The sequence below is a fragment of the Pteropus vampyrus genome, unplaced genomic scaffold, assembly GCF_000151845.1.
Source record: "Pteropus vampyrus isolate Shadow unplaced genomic scaffold, Pvam_2.0 Scaffold36, whole genome shotgun sequence".
NCBI lineage: Eukaryota > Metazoa > Chordata > Mammalia > Chiroptera > Pteropodidae > Pteropus > Pteropus vampyrus.
Window position 1 is genome coordinate 1,369,602 of NW_011888817.1, and position 21,435 is coordinate 1,391,036.

Genomic DNA, 21,435 nt, shown 5'->3' on the forward strand with positions numbered 1-21,435 from the left:
AAAGCAGAAATTAATTAGTACTTTCTAGAGCAGAGAGAACTGGAGGAAATGGGGAGCCCAATGGGTTTCCATTGGGAGTAATGAAAATGTTCTAAAATTGCTTGTGATTGCACAATTCTGTGAATATACTCAAAAGCACTAAATTATACACTCTAAATGGATGGCTTCTATGGTATGTGAATTATATCTCAAAAAGCTGTTAAAAAAAAAAGTAATGGCTTCACGTAACTGAAGTCTAACCTCTTACATTCATCAACGCTCTGCAGAATCTGGATCCACTGAGTATCCTCAAGAATCCTCCACTCCCTCCTCTCTCTTCACTCCAAGCACACTGAGCAGGATCCTTACAACCCAGCATATACCATGCTTATTTCAAGCCCAAATCCTGTTCATTCTGACAACCTACTCACCAAAAACCCTTTGCCCTTCCAAAACCTGACTACAGTCTTATTAAACTCTTCATTTTAATTTTTTATTCATCTCCCGGTTCAAATTGTTTCTTATACGCTATTTTCTAAGGCCTAAAAATAAAGGAGTCATTTCACCCTAACTTTCAGTCCTTCTCATTCTCAACATAAAAATACTGTATTCTGCAAATATATGATAATGGAAGGAAACAAGACTTCAGCTGATAAGCATGCAATAAGAGTATACACATATCAAATTATGCTGCATACCTGAAATTTATGTTATTAATCAATGTTACCTCAATAAATTTAATTTTTTAAAAATACTGTATTCCAGCTCAAAACTGGCTGTACTTTCTATTGCCACCTAGTTTCCATCCCCCCTTATCATTCCAAAATTGTTTGTTCCCATACTTCAATCCTGTTTTCCCTAACTCTACGTGAATCCCTTATAGTCTTTTCCTCCTTCTTTCAATCATTCCACATAATACCAATACTTCCTGAAAACTAATTAAAGAAATCAAGGAGATATCACACATGTATATAATTCATAACTAACGAATACCACCCTGGCCACCGGTAAATTAGTATTTGAATATATGGATGAAGATAAAACTAAAAGGAATGATGAAAATTATAGAGGAGGAAAAAAACCTGTGAAGTTACAGCAAGTATCAATGTTGTAAATAATGCAAAACATTACAAGCATAATTAACTCAAAAATGTTTGACTTACTCATAAAGATTTAAGCTCTTCTCTTTCTAATGTGCAGTCATAACTTCTGAGCTACAAGCCAAAGGTGAAAGAATATCCTCAAGAAAACCTTTCCAAAGAAACAAAAATAGTTCATTCCAAATTGATGAAAAATAAAACTACTCAAAAAGTAGCTTTTGCTGGCAGACCGTTAAGTAACAAAATAAGCAAGATACAAAACTGTATATGTAATCTTACTTTAAGTTATGTTAACAAAAAAGGACAGAATTTAAGCCCATTAAAATTTAAGTCCATGGAAATAGGACAGGAAAGAAATATACCAAAATATTAACGGTGGTCAATTCTATGTACTAAGATTACGGGTGGGTTTTTTTACTTTCTATATTTTTTAAATTTCCTGATTTGATTATGTATTACACTTATAATCAATAAAATAAGTTTTTAAAAGTCACATATGACTATAAATGCTTTTACTCTTTGGCCTTTATACCAACCCTGATCCTCAATATCTATATTTCAAATGCCACTCAGCTACTTTAGATGGCTCTGTTAACTGGGTCAATGCTATTCCATCTCAAAGGAAATTACAGAACTATTTTCAATTCAATTACATATAAGTGTGAAACAATTTTAGGGCAGGCTTGAGCGCTAAAAGTGAGCAGTGATGCTCTCTATATTAGCTCTAAAACTTACCTTAAAACTGATTCTCAGATTAACTTAAACGACATTTCATTCAACAAATATTTACAGACTTTCTACATCTGCCAAGCACTGTTCTAGGTGCTGGCAATTCAATAATGAATAAAACTGACAAAAATCTCTGCCTTCATACAGCTTACATTCTATTGATAAAATTTAATGTCTCGTAAGTGTCAGGGAACACACACGCTGTGCTTGAAATAGTACAAAACAACTACTAGTTAATAAAGGTCATAAAAACCGACAATTTCAAATGTACTTAAAATAGTTTAAACTATCTCAAATTTCAGCTGAGGCTACAGTAGAGTGAAAAACTCCTGGCTGTCAGCAAGCCAAGGAACTAGGAGCCATCTGAGACTTCAGAAGTAGATTTTCATCGATGTAAATCTCAGCTGTTTATACATTGCTTGAAGTTATGCACCTGACTAATAATCAGGAAATAGTTAGTTTCCTAATATATAAGCTCAAAGTATTATTCCTAAAGTAAAAATAGATAGTGTCTCATCACAGTTTATTCCAGAACTTGCTTTCCTTCATACCTCATAATGAGCTAACTGTATCATCACTCAGAGCAAGCCAGCATCTGACCACGGCAACCTTATTTTATGGTCTCAAGACATCCCATGACAGACTATATACAGTCTTCACTACTGAAGTCAGAAGTGTTCCAGTCTGGCTGACTCACATTAGTAAGCCAAAAACCAAAAGCTTTTTATATGAACAAGTTGCCTTCCCTCAGCACCTAGAACAATGTTTGACAGATAAGAGAAAGTCTGTAAATATTTGTTGAATGAAATTTTAAGTTAGCATGCTTCTAATATCAATAAGTCAACACGGAAAAGTCACTGAACATCAGACTAAAAAACCATTAATGACAGGTCTCTATAAAGCCTTCCCTATCTACTTGCAGGAACAAAACAAGCATCCAACCATAGCCTTCAGAATCATATACCATTATAATTCCAGAATGTCACCTAATAAACTAGTCAACCTTTCATTTTAGAGAAGGAAAAACTGGTACTCAGTCACATAACAGTTATATGACTAGTCCAAGATAACACATCTAATTAGAATGAAAGAGCTGAACTCAAATCCAGATCATTTTTTACTCCAAATCAGGTACATTTCTCAATACACCATGCTAAGTCTACCTATATTTTAAAGCTAGCAGGTACACTTTCCAAGCCAAAGTCTATTATCAGAAGGGCAAGGGGATACGAGATGAGTGGGAAAGAAATCAGGAAAGGATCAGTCAGATTCGATATGTATCGTCTCATACTCTAATTCCTCAGATTACAATGCAGAAGAGGCTGAATTTATAACAACTGTTTTGATTGCCATCTGGTATCTCCTCTAGCTTCTCTGCTTCTACTAAAAACAAAATGTGACTGACATCCATTTACTCAAGTTCTATGCAGCAGCAACAGCAATGGAATTCGGAAAAGTCAGCTGGAAGGAGAAAGCTATGTAAACCTCATCCTTCTAATTCTTACTCATCCTTCTAATTTAGCTCAGATGTCAACTTCTTCTAGGAAGCCCAAATTCCTCCTTCCCCCAGAGTAGGCCCTTATAGCAGAGTTATCATTGTACTTGCTTCATGGTATTCTGTTCCTTTACCTGTCTGGACCAAGTTCTTGAGGGCAAAAATTTTATCTTAGCTTTCAACTCTAGACGTAGCACTGAACTTGGCACAAAGTAGATGCTAAATTGATGAACGAATGAACTTTCTGATAAATAAATGAACAAATGAACTTTAAAACTGGCCACATATTGAAATCTCGATATAAATGGCTAAAATGTGGCAACCTTATGATTTAAAACATGGTTTTCAAACATTTTTTAGCAGTAAACCCTTTCAATTTTCTCATCTGTTAAATACAGTACCTACCTCATTAGAGTTATTGTGAGAACTAAAAAAAATCATGCATGTATGGCTCCTATAACAGTAGGCACTCATTAAATTAATATTATTAATATTATTCAGATATAGCTTGGTAAAGAGGCTAAATAGAAAAAGCAAACATTATTGGCTTCAGCCTATAAAAATGAAAACACAGAAAACATAAAAAAGAAAATTATAATCCAAAAAAGAAAAACAGGAATATTTTAATATTTCTATAACTAAAACAAAATAGCTGAGGACACAGGTCATTTTCAGGTCACCACAGGCCTTTACCAAATTTAGTTCCTTCAAAGAACCCACTGCCCTGATTTTATTAACCAAACTGCCCCCAAAACAGTAACTAGATTCCGCAGAAGTGTCAGCAGCCCTGAGAGAAATTACACCCTGAAGTCTTTCCATATAAATAGAGAGAACACTGTGTATTCATAACAGACAGCAAAATTGTTCTATTATGTCAGAACTATTTGGGCACCTGAATTCAAACTCATTAATCTTTACTTATCTGAAAGGTGAACAATTTCCATCTAAAGGGCTAGGATTTTAATGGAGGGGGAGTTCAAAAGCCCCCTGAAAACATAAACAAGATTTTCTGTGCATGGACAGTGTTCTGCAGAAGATCTATCAGTTTTCATCAAAATGTCAAAACTGTTACACAGAAAAGGTTAAGAATCACTCTCAAGATCCTCAACAGAGCCTCTTAGAACCTCACACTAGGAAGCTGGGGTTAGCATATCTCTAGGTATGTATTCTTAAGTACCAATTTTAGAAACTATTCATATTGGATTGTTATGAAAACGCTAAGCATATTTTTCTCTTGCCATTAGCACTTTTCAAATCGGTATTTATTCATCTTCTTCATCCCCCATCACCCCTGCCCACACCCTGCCAGGCTCCACCTCTTGCCTTTTTGCAGTTAAAGGCCTCTACCTGAAATGGCCTTAGGGGCCTGCCATGCAATACTGATGCCCACTTAATCAGGTTTCAGTTTATATTCAAATCCATTACCAAAACATTTTCCCTCATTTCTGATTTGTCATTTGAACGCTAAGTACAAATAAAGGACATCTTGTCACATGAAGCCCCTTCTAGTATTCTTACAAATATAAAAGACCATCTGAACTTGTTAAGTCAATTCAAACACAATTTTGAGGAACTGGAGATTTAATCGAGCCATAGAAAGAGCAACTAACTCCAGCTCTGCACTCCAGTCTCGATGCTTCAGCGTATGTCAATTTATCACATGATGACTGCTATCATCGAACAAATAAAAAGTCCCACACTCCCTCAGGGTAGAAAAGCAAAACTGAAAACATTTCACCATTAGTATGTTCTGATGAAATCTGTAAACTAAATTTCATTTACTATACAAACTCTTAGGTTTGGGCAATTATAACTTTAAAGTATGTAAAGCAAAGAGAGCAGGGCTGTGAAATACATCAAGAAAATGAATCTTAGCTTCGATGACATGAGGCAAAGTAAAACCTTAGAGTCACATAAAACCAAGTATCCTGTATTACCTCAAATAGGTTTAAAACTTATCTCTATTGGAAATTACATCTTAAATTTATCCTCTTTAACAACTGTTGCAGTATTAGTAACTATTTCTATGTTGCGCCAACTCAGAGCTTTTATAAGCCCTTCCTTCATGAAATACATCAGAAAAAGCATACTTGAAACACTTAAGTCACAGCTCTTTGTGTCCAGTCAAAGAATGCCACCAAATTTGCCAAGCACTGTCATCACTCAGCACCGTGGTCCTTAACTTATCACTATGTACTTCAAGAACACTTACTATGGGCTTCTTGATATGCAGAAGATGCTCAAAGATACAACTAAAGAATCGTTTACTTGCTGGAACTATATAGAAACTTAAAGGCCTAACCAAGTATGGGCACTCGAGACAAATGAAAAGACAAATTAAAAAGAAATTTAAACTCACAAAACATTAAGTGAAAATATGTTTAAAAGATCCAGCACTGAACTCCACCTCAAAGTAGGCAAATCAGCCAACCCATTTCCCCCACAGGAAAACAACTAGAGATACTGATCAAAACTAACCAGGTTTTCCATGAGCAACACTAAGTTATCACTAAGCATTCTCATGGGGGAACAATTCTTAATTGAACAGAATCATGCGAGAGAAAAACATTATGAAATCAGTACACACATCACACTGGAATGGAATTTATCTTTACTTTGAGCCACAGTGCCTGGACTGAAAAAAATGTAGACTGACAATATTTAAAGAACAGAGAAAATGACACTTGACAGAAACCAAAACGATGACCTGAAATGACTAGAAGGGAGATAGCTTTACCCTCTCAAAGTAATCCATACAGACAAGAATCAAACTACACTGAAATAATCTGGGGACCTCACAGTAGTTTATTATCTGCTCACAGTACTTGCTCTGAAAGTCAAATACACGATGACACAAATACAAAAACACAACACATCTAACATCCAATGACTATTGACTTACAAATATACAGCGGATGGGGGAGGTGCATGATGAAATGTTATTCTCAGGTAGGTAATATCTTTCTAAATCTCCATGGGATTCATGAATTCAACATTTTACTTTCGACAGCTAGTTCTGGACTAAAACGCCAAATCTTTTCAATCAAAGCTGTCCAAAAATTCCACAATCAAGCAAATAACATGAAATTAGCCATAGTCAATACTAGACCTTACTCCAGGAGCCCTGGTCCCCTCTAGACATCAGGCCTACGAAGAGTAAATTAAAGCTCTTTAAATATATTCGGCATAACACAAGCATTCCAAGAAACGAGACTTTTGGGGGTGATGGGTAATGTCAGTTAACTTCCTCTTCCTTTAAAAAGGTCAAAGACAGGGAAGCGTCCGGTGTAACATTTCCTCCTTAGATCGCGTTCCACCATAAACCACATCATAACTCCTTCAATCGCTAAAAAAACATTAGCCAGAAGGAGTGCTTTCTGCACATTTTCACCTTAGATTTAAAATCAAACTTACCTCAGAAACGAGCCGATTAGTTTCAAACAGGAAATTTACCAATAAAGTTTATTATGTATTAATAATAATAGTTAGGGGAGCCCACCATGCCCCGAGGCAGGGGCGACTAAAGGAGGACCAGGAGAAGGGTGTCGTCCTCACAACAATCAGGAAAGCCTTCCCTGCAAGGTTGGTCCCAGGCACCAGCAAATTCTGCCTAATAAAGGGGGGGGGGGGTTGGGGGAGGAGAGATAAGAAGGGGGAAGGGTCCCCCAGCTCTAAAAGAGGACTGCAGAAGCGAGGCCGAGTGGAGCTAGTTTTCACAATACTGCAGAGGGTCCCAGGGTCCCCCGCAGCGCTGCCGCCGGGACACCCCAAAAGCTCCAGCCAAGCCCAGTGCAGGGGCTTGAAGAGCAGCCCCTTTTTCCTGGCTGGGCTGTAGCAGCCAGCAGGAGGGTCCCCGGAAAGGCCACAGGCCCCCTGCTCTGCGGCGGGGAGAGCCGAAGGGCCGGCAGGAAGGTGAAAAGGATACTGTTGGGGCGCCTGGGTCTGGAGGGCCCTGATGTTCGGGTGAGGAGGGGCCGCTGCTGCTGCTGCTGCTGCTGCCGCCGCCGCCGCCGCCGCCGCCGCCGCCGCCGCCGCCGCCGCCGCCGCCGCCGGCAGCAGCAGCCGCCCCGCGGGCCAGCACCACCGGCTGCCGGTCTCCGTGACAACGCGACCCCAGGGGGGGGGCCGGACCCGGCGGGGGCAGGAGGCGGAGAGACCGGACCTTTCACGGCAATATCCTCATGGGCCGGCGGCGGGGGGTCTTTATCCCCCTCCCCGGGGGAAGCGGCGCCCTTCTCGGTAGCGGGGCTCAGGCGATGCCGGCGGATTTTCTTCACTCAACGAGCAGAGCATCCAACATGGCGCTACGGCCGCCTCCAGCAGTCCGGCAGGACGGCCGCTCGGCAAACTTCGGGCCTTTTCGGAGTGGCTCGGGAAGCCGAGGGTGGGAAGCCCCTTCGGCTCTTTCCGGAGATTGCGAGTGGTCGGGATTCTTCGGAAGCACTCGGGGGCGTCTTCGGCCGCCGTTCGGAGGCGCTCTGGGGCTGACTCGCTTCCTCGGGAAAGATCGGCGAGGGGGGCTTCTGAGGCTTGCCGCGGCGGGGGTGCGGGGCGGAGGGAGAGACGTCTGGTCTGCAAGAGTACCCCCTGCCGCCCAGCCTCGAAGAACAATGGTAGCGGCCCTGGAGCCTATGGTCTGCAGAGCCCTGCCCCAGGGACGGGAGCGGTGAGGCGAGAAACTCGGTTACCGTGGAATGAACCACCTAACCAAAGTGAAACCGCTGGCTAAGAACCTGCCGCGTGCGCGTATTAGCATAACCAATAGCCCTCGCCGGTCCTTAACTACGCAGTTGACGTCCATTGATTGTGTCGACATTTCGCCCTTGTACACTCAGAGACGTAAGTGGAATGAGGAACCCCATATCCCCAGCACACAGGCTGGGAGAGGAAAAGTGACTGGCCCAAGGTCATCCAGCCAGGAAAGGACAGAGCCAAGCCTGCATCTGAATTCCCCCCTCATCTGGATAAACCTTGCCACCTAACAAGTTTCCTGGGACCTGATCCCACCCCCCTTATCTAATCAGCAGCCTTGACTGAGAGTTCTGTGGACGGATTCTTCCAAGGCCTGCCCCAAGACTGAAGTGCCCTTTGCCCAGCAGCCAGTGGTCAGCTCCCCAGTGTCCTATGCCAGGGTAACACTAGTCGTTAAGCTCCTTTTCTAACCAGCTGGACCAACCAAGTCCACCCCACCACCTCCCCATACACCTCTTCCCCGCAGGCATCTGGGAGCAACAGGTAATAATGGTCACCACTAAACACTTAATATTCATTATCTCACACAGTCCTGTGAAATAAGTAGTATCCATTTTACAAATGAAGACGCTGAGGCTTGGAGAGGTTCAAGACGATCACACAACAGACGAACTCAAACGAGCAAGACTCTCCCGGAGTCACATGGAGAATGTCGCCGGTACTCCTGCTCTACTGCTTCATACTGCCTACGTTTAATTTTTTTTCATTCACAGATAGCTCTACACATAGTGGGGTGCCTAATGAATTAATTCTCTCGTAATTGGGCCTAAAATTTTCCCTCTGGGAGAAAGGAGCATCTGGAAGAGAGTGACACCACAACCCCCCACAAAGAAGGCTCATCTCCTGTCTCCAGAGTGGAGCCAGGAGCCACTTCATACTCTGGAATCCTAGACCATTTGGATTTGTAACACCTGATTACTTAGGTTTGGATTCGCTGCTCTTTGACTGGCTCCAGGAAAAATTCCCAAGTGTCCCTCAGTTCCCAGGATTCTGAGACCTCAGACTTCCTTATTTCAATCAAAACCTTTTTCCAAGAAAGAATTTGTTATCTCATTTACACTAGGGTGCTAACAGACCGATAATTGATTCTGCTTTTCTGAGCTAGTTTCATTTTCTAATGTAATAATAGTTACAAGGATCTGGCAATTACTGTTTGCCTGGTCTTTGCTAAGTACTTTATGAGCATTATCTCTTAAAACAGATAGACCTTGGGCAAAATAGTGTAAAAGTCTCTGATAAGATTCTGGCCCCACCAATCAATGCAGAGAGGTTCATAAAGAGCAAAGTCAAAAAGGTAGAGAGCTCTTTCCTTTCTTGGCCTGCTCAACACCTCCCTCTCACACAGAGCAGCTAATATTGATTGCACACCTGCGATTTGCCATGGTACAACTTTGCTAAACATTTTTGCTGAGATTTACTCATTCCCCGCAACAACTCCCTTAAGATGTTATTATATCCCATTTACAAGAAAAGAAACTGAGGCTCAGAAGTATGAAGAAATGGCTTGCATAACTTTGAAGTGGAAATCCCGGTATTCAAACCCAAGGTATCTTACTCCAGGTCTGATTGGCCACATTGCCTTTAACACAGCCACCTCTCCAGTGTGGCCAGAGGCACAGTCAACAAAACTGACTTTGTGAACTTGCCTGCCAAGAGCCTCCATGGTTCCCCCACTGCCTTCAAGATCCAGTCTAAATTCACGATCCTTCAAAATCTGGACTCCGCTTCCATCCTGCCACTCTCCACCTCACATCCACAGTTGCAGCTATCTTGGTCCTTCTTGCTCTGTATGCAGATTGTTCCTTCCATCTATAACCCCACACTACTCTCTCCCCACTTAGCCCATTGGCTGATTCCTGCCCTAAGCTTGAGTCAGGCCTCACCTCCTCCAGGCAGCCTTTCCTCACTCCCCAGGCTGAGCTAGGTACCCCTCTTCTAGCTCCCTCCGCAGTGGATGCTTAGCTCTCAGAGCACTCTCAGTGTGGAGCAGTTAAGAGAACAACCATTGGAACCAAAACCTGAGTTTGAGTCTCAGCCCCACCATTTATTAGTTGTATGACCTTGGAGAAATTACTTAACTCTCCAAGCCTCAGTTTCCTCATCTGTAAAATGGAGACTACTTCCTAGCATGAGAAATAAGACAACAAATATAAAGCACTTAGCCCAGTCCTGGGCTCATAGTAATTTTTGGATACATTTTAGCTATTATTCATTTACAGGGGAACATTACTTAGTCATTTAAATTATCCTTGATATCTAGCACTCAATAAATAAGATGTGAAACTTACTGAAGGACTGAATAATTGTGAATTGCCGGAGGATTTCATGTTACCTTGGAGAAGCCCTAGGTACCACAGAGCCCAGGCTGGGCCTCACTGAGCAGGGAGAGAAGGGTGAGAATATCCTGGAGCAGGTAATGCTAGCCCACAGAGGACTGTTGTGTCTTTGACCAACCATCCACTGTTCCCAGAGCCCACCACGCTCCCTCCAGCAGACACCCGCACCCTCCCCACCCCCAAATAAATCTGCCTCTTCATCTTTATTCAAAGAGTGGAAGACAAGTGAAGACTTGGTTTACACATCTCCTCGTGGCTGGGCGACAGTGCTTTGCTTATCTGTGATCATGTGGGGTCACAGCTCTGTTTCTCTGAACTGGAGACTGGGCTTGGGAAAACCCTGAATTTTTTAATTGAAACTTTGGAAAACATTGTTGCAAGGTGAAGTTTTCTGCCCCCTTTATTTTTCCTCCTGGGGGGAGCTGGCCACCTAGCATAAACACAAGCCATGTTATGCCAACAGATGTCATCTTTAGTAGCCACGGAGAGTTTGTATATTTTTCGGCGCTCCACTCTGAGACATGTAGACATCCCCCAAGGCCTGACAAGGCAGAGCTGGGCATGGACCTTGGTGGCCCTAGGCAGTTAAGACATAGAGATGGGAGGCCAAGAGGGTTTTAAAAAATAAAAACAAATAAAAAGGAGGAGTTAGAAAGACTAAGGAAAAAGAGACTGCAGGAACCCGTCTGAAGTATATGTGGATAGAAGGAGAGAAACCCCAATGGGAAAAATAAAGAAATTGTTTGTCCCGTTCCCTATACTGCAGGCATGTTTGTAATCACCACGAATGCTCTTCAGTAAAGAGCTGCACAGGTCCTTCCCACCATCACAGAGACCTGTGGTCTGTGAGAGTGGTGGTCCCTTTCAAAGGTCATAAACTTGGAAGACATGGGGATTCTAACCTGACAGATTAGCTAATCAAACATAAGCAAGTTTCCTAACTTCTCTGAGCCATTTGCAAAATGAAGACAGGAAGTCTGCCTCTAAAGGATTAAAGCAACTCTTAAAGGAGCTTGTTTCTAGAGAGTCAAAGTAACCCCTCAACGAAGCTTAATTGCTTCCCTTTTTCCTCCAGGGCAAAATTGCAGATTCTCTAATTTGCTGCCACTGTCACTTCTCCTGGACCAATTGGTCCTAACCCTTCGCCCACAGTGTGAGTAATGGCCTTCCATTTCTCAGCTATTCCTGCAGGTGACCACAGTCCTCATCAGCCACCACGGCTACAGATAGTTCATCTTCACCAGGATGCGAGACGGAGCAAAAAGTATTATCACAGAACGGTTAATTAAGATGGTGAATTTTGTTATTTGTATTTTACCACAATTTTTAAAAAAGTATTATAATAGACTCTAGTCAGGACTGAAGATGCTGTAGAGATTACTTCACCCAAGTTCAGGGATAGAACCCAGAAGTAGGAAAGCATTATCTCACGGTCATACAACAAGCGAGCAGCGGAACCAAGACAGAAACTCATGACTTCCTTTCACTGCTAGGCCAAGGTATTTCTCTGTCTGATGTCATCCTCTCCTTAAGAAGAAGCAGGATGCCACCCCTTGATCTTTTCCCATTTCAAGCATTGGCCATTCCTCCCCTGCATGCCTTCTTCTGGAGTGTCAGCCAGTCTTCAGAAATCATTTAACACACATTTATTGAGTCACAACTATGAGAGGAATGTGAGACCACATCTAATTGGGAAAAGAAATAGGTAACTGGACATACAAGTTAAGTATGCGCCATAATTATCTACATTAAAAAGTTAAGATCATGTAACCTCTCTGCTCAGAGCCCTTTACTGTCTTCCCTTCTCAGTTGGAGTTAAAAGTATTTTATGTTAATGAGGTGACTTTTGGAAAGCCCTTAGGTCACCTGAGAGGGGGATGGTTGCCAAGGGAACGAACCACATGATATGAGGGTTGAAACTTTCAGTCCCACCCTCTGATCTATGGAAAAGGAAGAGAGGCTGGAGATTAATTAAATCATCGGCCATTGACGATTCGACTCAATCATGCCTATGTAATGAAGCCTCCATAAAAACCCAAAAGGACATCGTTCTGAGAGCTTCCTGGTTGGTGAACACATGCATACTGAGGAAGTGGCACCTGAGAGAGAGCCTGGAAGCTCTGAACCCCCTTCCCCACACTCACCCTATGCATCTCTTCTACCTGGCTGCTTCTGAGTTATACCCTTTTATAATAAACCGGTGATCCAATAAAAAAAAATGTTTTTCTGAGTTCTGTGAGCTGCTCCAACAAATTAATTGAACCCTAGGAAAAAGTCATGGGAACTTCTGATCTCTAGTCTGTTGGTCAGAAGCACAGTTGACAACCGGACTTATGACTGAAGAGGGGGAGGTAGTCTTATAGAACCAAGCCCTTAACCTGTGGGATCTGATGCTATTTTCAGGTAGATAGTGTCAGAATTGAGTTAAATTGTAGGACCCCCAGGAAGTGTCTGAGAATTGCTCGGTGATGTTGGAAAAACGCATATTGGAGTGCCCAATAAATATTTGTTGCCTGACTAGCCCAATAAATGTTTGTTGCCTGACTAACAAAATGAATGCTATGGGTACACATCATGGGAGTGGGAGGAGAATGGAGATGATGGAGCAGTTACCGTGTTCTGACTCCTTAGCACTTCATTCTCTCACCCAACGTGGGAAGAATTAGCCTGTGCTTCAAGTTGAGCATCGCTTGCAAATGCCTGTTTGGAAAATAGAATTAATTCCTTCTGGATGTGTGCGTCATCATCAAGATACTGCTTTTCTCTCTGCTGGTCAGTTCTGAACAAAAATGGACAACATTTTCCTAGAAGGGGGAAAGGAGATCCAGGGAACCATCCCAGGGCACCCTGGGGACAAATAGACCTGGATCCTGATCCTAAACTGCTACTATTTCTTTTTGTAGTAAAATACACAACATAAAATTGACCACGTTAACCATTTTGAAGTATACAATTAGTGGCATTAAATGATATTCACGTTCAGTGGCATTCATAATGCGTGCGGTCACCATCACTGTCTTCCTCCAGGATTTTTTCATCCCAAACTGAAACTCCGTACCCATTAAACAACTCCCCAGTCCCCCTCCCTTCAGTCCCTGGCAACCACCATTCTACTTTCTGTCCTTATGAATTTGATTACTCTAGGTACCTTGTATAAATGAAATCATATAATACTTGTACTTTTGTGTCTGGCTAATTTCACTTGGCACAATGCTGTTAAGGTTCATGCATCTTGTAGCACGTAGTAGAATTTAATTCCTCTTTAAGGCTGAATAGTAATTCACTGTATGGATATACCACTGTATGGATATACTACTGTATGGATATGCTACTTCCTTCCTTATCCATTCATATGTCAGTGGACATTTGAGTTGTTTCCAGCTTTTGACTGTTTTAAACATGGATGTACATGTATCCATTTGAGTTCCTGCTTTCAATTCTTTGGGGTATATACCTACAACTGGAATGGCTGGATCACATGGTAATTCTGTTTAACTTTTTGGAAACCACCATACTGTTTTTCACAATGGCTGCACCATTTGTCATCCCTTCCTTCCTTCCTTCCTTCCTTCCTTCCTTCCTTCCTTCCTTCCTTCCTTCCTTCCTTCCTTCCATCCTTTCTTTCTTTTTTCCTTTTTATAGTAGCCATCCTAATAGGTTTGAAGTGGTATCTCATTGTATGGTTTTGATTTGCATTTCTTTAATGATTAGTGGTGTTAAGCATCTTTTCATGAGCTTATTGACCATTTGATTTCCTCTTTAGAGAAATGTCTATCCAAGTTCATTGCCCATTTTTTAATTGGGCTTGGTTTTTTTATTTTTATTGAGTTATAGAAGCTTCCAACTCTGCCACTTTTAACTATGTGTCCTTAAACAAATTACATAACCCCACTGTGCCTCAGTTTCCTCAACCATAAAAAAATAATTTTTAAAAACCTATTCCTACTTCCTAGAGCTGTTGTGAGGATTAAATAAATGAACAAAAACCAACAGTGAGCATGTCTGGCTGATAGAAACAACAATAACTAACATTTTCTGAGCACTTACTATGTGCCAGGTATTGAGCAAAGCCCTTTACATGTAATAACTAATTTAATCCTCATAATGCCCAGATGGAGGTCTGAGTACTAATACTGCCTGCACGTGGGTGAATCATAACAGAGGCTTCCTTCCTTCCTTATCTGACTAATCATCCATCATGTTCAGGAGGTGGCTGCTGGGCCTGGGGACGAGGCAGCCTTTGAGCTCACTGATGACAGGCCTTATTAGCAGAACCCCCTACACACCAAATCTACTGAGCTGCCCTGTTACTGAGATCAACTGTGCCTACCACTGGGCCTGGCCCAGTGAAAAGTCTCTAAAACCTACCTAGCAGTCCTCCAGCACTCTCTAAACCAAGGCACTTCACACAATCACACACATAGCCCATCTTGAATCTGGAAACCACATCCTTCTACCCTGGGTGGCCCAGCCTTCTCCTGGCCTTTTTCAAGCCTGACAACATTTAATCATCCTGCCAAGTTTGCTGCCTTGGGAAAATCCTGGACTCCGATTTTCCCCCTATCTGATGACTAGAAGAGGAAGCTGGATTTACAGATGCCCACAGCTGGTGCCAAGCCCCAGGCTGGCTCTGATGGTCTCTGTGGGAGCCAGCCTGCCAGTCCGGCCTGGCCTGGCCTGTGGCACTCCAGACACCTGGAAAGAGGCTGAGGCGTGTTGCTATGCTCTGCCTTTCCCACAGGCATGAGAATGAAAATAGCAGCAATTTAGAATTAATTCTGCACATGAACATTTTTCAGTTTGCCAAATTTGGCAATCATGCTTTTTTTTTTTTTCTACCCTCATTACATGCCTTTTCTTCCAGTTGAATAGAAAAATTGAAGAAGATGCTTGGTTCTCACCCATATTCAGGGGAAGTGGATAAGGGGCCAGGTTCCTCAGCCAGGTACCTACAGCCCTACTGCGCCTGGCTCTTGCCAGTCTTCACACCCTCAGTTCCTGCCGATTTTCTGCTGATAATGCACCCTGAACGGCCACACACTTTGATGTCTCCACATCTTCCATACGCTGCTCCCTCCACCTGGAGTGTGTGCTGCTCCTGGAGTGCCTAGCAAGCTCCTATTTATTCTTCACAACCCAGCTTAAGCGTCATCTTAAGGGACAAACTCTCCTTGATTCTGCTCCCCTCCCCGCCAGATAGACTCAGTCGCTCCCTGCTACTTCAGTACTGGGACATTATTTTCTTATTCTCTCACACTGCATTCGTAAGGGCTTACATAGCCTGGTACCTGGCACATAGTAAGTAAATATTCAATGAACGTTCGCTTATTTATCTCTTCAACGGAGCTGGAAATGGCCTGGGGTTAAGTATTACAACTTGCTTTCTGAACATAAAGTAAATAGAAACCTTTTTCATTTCATTACCGTAGCATGGCCAGCCCTCCGCTTTGGCCAAAAGCACTAAGTTATGTTCTTGGCTTTCTCAAGCCCATGTGTGAGGAAGGTCTCCCTTAAATAAATGTAAAACACCCACATCAGTTAACCCGGGCCCAGTAAGTCCCTGTTACTCATGCCCATAGCTTCCTTCACTTTTCACTTACTTTTGTACTTACTTGCATCATGGCTGCTCCTTGCTAGAATATAAGCTCTCAATGGCAGGGAGACTTTCATTCGTTGCCATATGCCTCGTTCCCACACGGAGCCTGGAACATAGGAGACGCTTTATAAATAGTCGAGGGTTAGATGGTGATTGTGTTACTGAGCGGAACCCTACTGTGGTAGATTTAGGGGGAGCACCCTCTCTTTGAGCACTTCTGAGTCCTCCACCACACAAGGGGTCTGGAGTGGCCTTCACCTGCTCCAACACCTGAGCACACCTCTCTTTGTTACCATCACTGAGAAATGTGGGAGAGGCAGTGCGGCTCTGCTTCTACAGCCGAGGGCTTCGGTTCCAGAAAGAGCAGGCCTTGGCTCAGATCTCATCTCTGAGACCTTAGTTAAATCACTTCTCTCTTCCGGGCCGTGATTTCTCTCATCTGTGTGCAGGGGATGCTAGTGGATCCAATGTGCCCGCAAAGCTGGGAGGTAGAAAGACCTAGCACAGTCCTGGGTACACAGGAGGTCGTCAGTAAGTGGGGATCCTCTTCCCTCTCCCTTCAACTCTTATCTCTCAGACAGCTGAAGCTCTTAGGGGAGGGCCCACGTGGCTCGGTTGTGAACTGCATCCATGGACCAGGAAAGCACAAGAGTTGAGAGCTCAGGCTCTGGAACCAGGTTGCCTGGGTTCAAATCACAGCTCATTTAACTGTGTGATCTTGGGCAAGACATTTAACCTCTCTGTGCCTCAGTCTTTTTAGATCTGTAATGCAGTGATGATAATAAAGCACCAATCACAGGGGACTTTATGCTAAGCGGAAGCTGCCTGGTACACAGTAAGCCTTCACAAAACCAAAACACCAGCCAGCTCTTATATTCAGGTAAAAGGTCATATTTACATAGATCCTAGCTGGTCATCCTCAGAGCCGCCCATGACTGGATCTGCCACTGCGGCTTGGGGTTTGGGAGGACTTGAATCCCTGGACTGTCATTCCTGGCTGCCCCTCACCCCAACTCCTGGCCTGGAAATGAGAGGAACTTGGCTACAGGAAGTTATCTGGAAGAACGATGTCGTGGCTAAAGCCTCGTCTCTGGGTTCAGGCCCAACCTGGGTTTGACTCTGGCTTTACCACTTGCGAGCTTGCCCACTTTCCCTCTCTAATCCCAGTCTCCTGCTAAGATCCACAATGTCTATCTTACAGGGTGGATTCGAGGATTACAGGCGATAACATATGCAAAGCTCCCAGGATGGAGCCAGGCCCAGAGTAGCTGCCGGGTGAATAGTGAGCCCCTCCCCTCCCTCTCGCTGGCACTGCCTAGCAAGTTCAAAAGTGGCTGCTGCAGCTGTCGTTTCTGAAAATATATACCCTGGCTGCTTTTGTCTTTCCATCCAAGTCTTCCCTAAAGCCTTAAACATTCCCAAATCAAGGGTTTTAAAAGACCAAAAAACAAACAAAAAAAACCCCCCAAAAACAAAAAAACCCAAGCTGACCTATCCAGGCTGCTGGCTGGCAATAGTCCCAGAGGATCTTACTCTGCCAGTCATTGAGCTTGACATTCAGTTCTCTCAGTGAAGTTCACTCACATCCGACAAGATCAGTGAGAAAAATAGGCAGCGATGATCAAAAGGGCCAACAAAGGCTCTTGGGGTAACTCTCCCAGCAGGGTTTTGCACCACACAAAAGTGCACGCAGGGGTGTTCCATAAAAGCTCCTCCACTCACAGGCATCCCTCATGCCCAGAGACACCAAAAAATGGTTCCCATGACAACGCTGCTGCAAATGTTATATATAAATGTGTGTGTGTATACAGCCGCACAGAGATGCACAGAAATAAACTCTTGGCACAATATTTTCCTGTTTCAAACATGAAATAACCTGCAAGGATTGATTGCTAGGGGAGAGGACAAAGAAGGTTTTGTACAAACGTGCTTCCAACGGGCTGGCTTTCAATGATGCACACCTGTTTTGATGTGGGTCTGTTTTGTTTCCTGCACCTGGAATATAGTAGATACTCAATAAGTAATTGTTAAACAAACGAATAAGTGATGGATAAATGAAAAAAGGGAGGGAGGGAGGGGGGAGGAGGGAAGGAGAAAGAAGCAGCTTGGGATGTCAGGGCTGGAAGGGCTTCTGAGTATACAATCTAATCTATTTTTCTGTTGGAGAGACTGGGGCTCAGAAAAAGGAAGAAATCTTGCCAAAAGTCACAAAAGGAATTACTAGCAGAGCCTGAGGCCTAGAGATTTATTAAGTAAGCACTTCATGAATGTGAGTCAAATTTCTATCTGACTAACAAATGCGCGTTTATTATTTGTGCCAACAACTGCGTAAGTACTTATGGATATTCTCATAATTTGCAGCCATGCAAGGTTAGGAGTCCCATTGAACTGGGGTGCTGGGAGGTGAAGTCCCTTGGCCAAGGTTACACAGCTAGTTTGTGATAGAATGAGGATTAAACCCAGGGGCATAAAACCAGGTTCTGAGCCCTAAATTACACGGCCTCTCCGAAATGAGGGCCCGGGGCCTGGGCCAGATGGAGGAGCAAAAGGAGGAACAGTGGCAGGGACTGTTAGCTCCATCTTGTAAGTATCAGGGGCTCAAAGAGGTGAAATAACTTGCCCAAGTCAGGGACTGTGGGGAAGGGAGTGGAACTCACATTTTGGGCTCCCAGTCCAGCATTCCTTCAGTTTACTTACTGCCTTCTAACAAAAACACCTAAGGAGCTGAAGGCTGGCTCCTGGCAGTCATCTAACTGGGCAAGGGAGGGAACCCCCTTGGGCTGTCTTTGAGACCCAGGACTCAGTCTCAGGGAGGTGGACTCAAGGCTTATTCCAAGCGTTTCTTTAGGGTTTTGCGCCATCTGGTGGTCATATCTTAAAACTAGCAAGAAGCGGCGAACTCCCTCTCCGTGCTCTGGAAAAAAGTGGAAATGGAACGCAGGGTCCAGGTGCAGGCTCCCTGCTACCCTGGATGTGTCATGCTCCCTTTTTCCCTCTGCTTCCTGACTGATCTCCGTGCTTTCACTCCCATCCATTCTCTGCACAGGCAGCAGAACTGCAACCTAAAGCTGATTTATGCCACTCTCATGCTTATACTCTCCAATAGTTTCCCATTGAACTGAGGATAAAGCCCGATCTTCATCATGGCCTGAAGGATGCCTCCAATGGCCACTGGCCTTCTTCCAGTTGCTTGCATATGTTCAAGCTTCTTCCTAATTCAGACTTTACACATACTATTCCCTTTGCCTGGCTCACTCTTCCCTGCCTTTTACCTAGCAAATTTCTGCTTGCTCTTCAAGTCTCAGCTCAAAGATTACTTCCTCAGAGATACACATTTATACTCCCCTGCACTTCCAGATTTACAGTGCTCTTTACAATTGTAATTTCTTGTCCTTTGACTGCCTTTCTTGGCAGCTAACAACAAGACCCCTAACTCTTTCAATGTTATATTCCCAGCACGTAGCACAATTACTAGCCCATAGCAGGTTCTCAACATTTGTTGAATGGATAGGTGATTGAAGGAATTAATAAAACAAAACAAACAAAAACCCTTGATATTTATTAAGCACTCTGTGTCAGACACTATTCTGAACTCTTTACATGTATTAATTACTTGAATTCTTACGAATCTCAAAACCCATTTTACAGATGAAGAAAACGAGCGTGGAAGTGGTTACTCAACTTGCCCCAGGTAACAGGGATTTACTGTGAGAGCCAGAATTAAACCCAGACAGTCTGAGCTGGGGCTTAACTTTTTGGTTTGCAGCCCAGGATACAGTTTGCCTAAGGCTGGGGCTGGACCAGGAAAACAGACCCCCTACCCCACCCCAGGCTAGTAAGCACCAAGTAACACACAACAGCAACCCAATGAAGAATGTAAAGCTGAATGGTGGAGCAAGAACACTGATAAAAATCCCTCCAGCAACCCAGCCCCATCCTAAACTTGAGGTAATGCTAGAAGAATTGGAAGTCAGTGGTGCAATGAAGGTAACCATAGCAACAACAAAGTCCAAACCAGTCCAAACCTGACTAGATTGATTTAAGCCCCTATAGTAATTGTCTAGCAGAAGAAGATTTTCAGAAATTATGCTATTTAATTTAGTCTCTGCTATCTTACACACAATGTCAGGCATTTAGTTAAACATTATATAACACTAACAAGCAAGGAAAAGAAACCCACAACCCACTGTCAAGAGACAAAGTAGCAGAGAAAAAGGAACCCTCATACGCTGCTGGTGGGACTGAAAATTGGTACAGCCACTATGGAAAACAGTATAGAGTTTCCTCAGAAAACTAAGAATTGATCTACCATATGATCTGGCAATCCCTCTACTGGGTATTTACCCCAAAGACTTGAAAACCCATATCCAAAAAGATATTTGCACACCGATGTTCATAGCGGCATTATTCACAGTGGCCAGGACATGGAAGCAATTGAAGAGTCCTATGATGGATGACTGGATAAAGAAGCTGTGGTACATATATACAACGGAATATTACTCAGCCATAAGAAGAGATGAAATACTACTATTTGTGACAACATGGATGGACCTTGAGATAATCATGCTAAGCAAAATAAGGCAGACAGAAAAAGTTGAAAATCACATGGTACCACTTATATGTGGAATATAAACCTAAAAGCAACACATGAGTAGGACAAATAATCAGACATGGACATGGACTATAGACTAGTGGTTACTAGTGGGGTTGGGGAGGAGAAGAGAGGGGAAGTAGACGAGGTAAAGGGGGTCAGATATAGGGGCATAGGGGGAGGGTGAAGTGGGTAAAGGGGATCAAATATATGGTAGCTGAAGGAAACTGGACTTTGGGTGGCAAACACACAATAGGATATACAGATGTCAAATGATAATGTACAACTGAAAATTATATAATTAAAAAAAAGTAAACAAAAATAAAAAAGAGAGAGAGAGACAAAGCAATCAATGAAGCCAGGCTCAGAAATGATGCAGTTATTGAAACTATTAGACAATGAATTTTAAATAATCATGATTTATATGTTCAAAGTGCTAGTAGAAAACATGGACCACATGCATAAACAGATGGGAAATTTCAGCAGACATGGAAGCTATAAGAGCCAAATGGAAATTCTAGAAATAAAACCGAGGAAAGAGTCTGTAAAGTTGTAGATAGGCCAATAGAAATTATCCAAAATGTTGGAAACTGATGGAAAATGTTGGAAATTTGTGTTCCAAACTGAAACACAAATTGAAAAATAAATGAAAACAAAACAAAACAGATCAGAACATCCTAGAACTATGGGACAATATCAAATTATCTAATATGTGTGTAAGTGGATCCAGGAATGAAGGAAGAGAGAGAATGAGCAGAACAAATATTGGAAGTGATAATGGCTAAGAATTTTCCAAACACGATGAAACCATCAAAGCATTGATATCAGAATCACAGAGAACACAAAACAGGATAAAT

At 42.9% G+C, this 21,435-nt stretch overlaps 1 protein-coding gene across 2 annotated transcripts in view; it reads right to left on the bottom strand.

The window, feature by feature from the left end:
• EIF4G3 (eukaryotic translation initiation factor 4 gamma 3) overlaps positions 1 to 7,680 on the bottom strand; it is a 247,084-nt gene extending 239,404 nt beyond the window's left edge. Inside the window, exon 1 of one of the 2 annotated variants that reach the window (XM_023529130.1) lies at positions 7,229 to 7,658. The gene's annotated coding sequence lies outside the window, so the exon portion shown is untranslated. Of the gene's footprint in view, positions 1 to 7,228 lie in introns of both variants that reach the window. The other variant, XM_023529131.1, reaches the window with a different exon arrangement.
• Between the last annotated feature and the right edge of the window lie 13,755 nt (positions 7,681 to 21,435).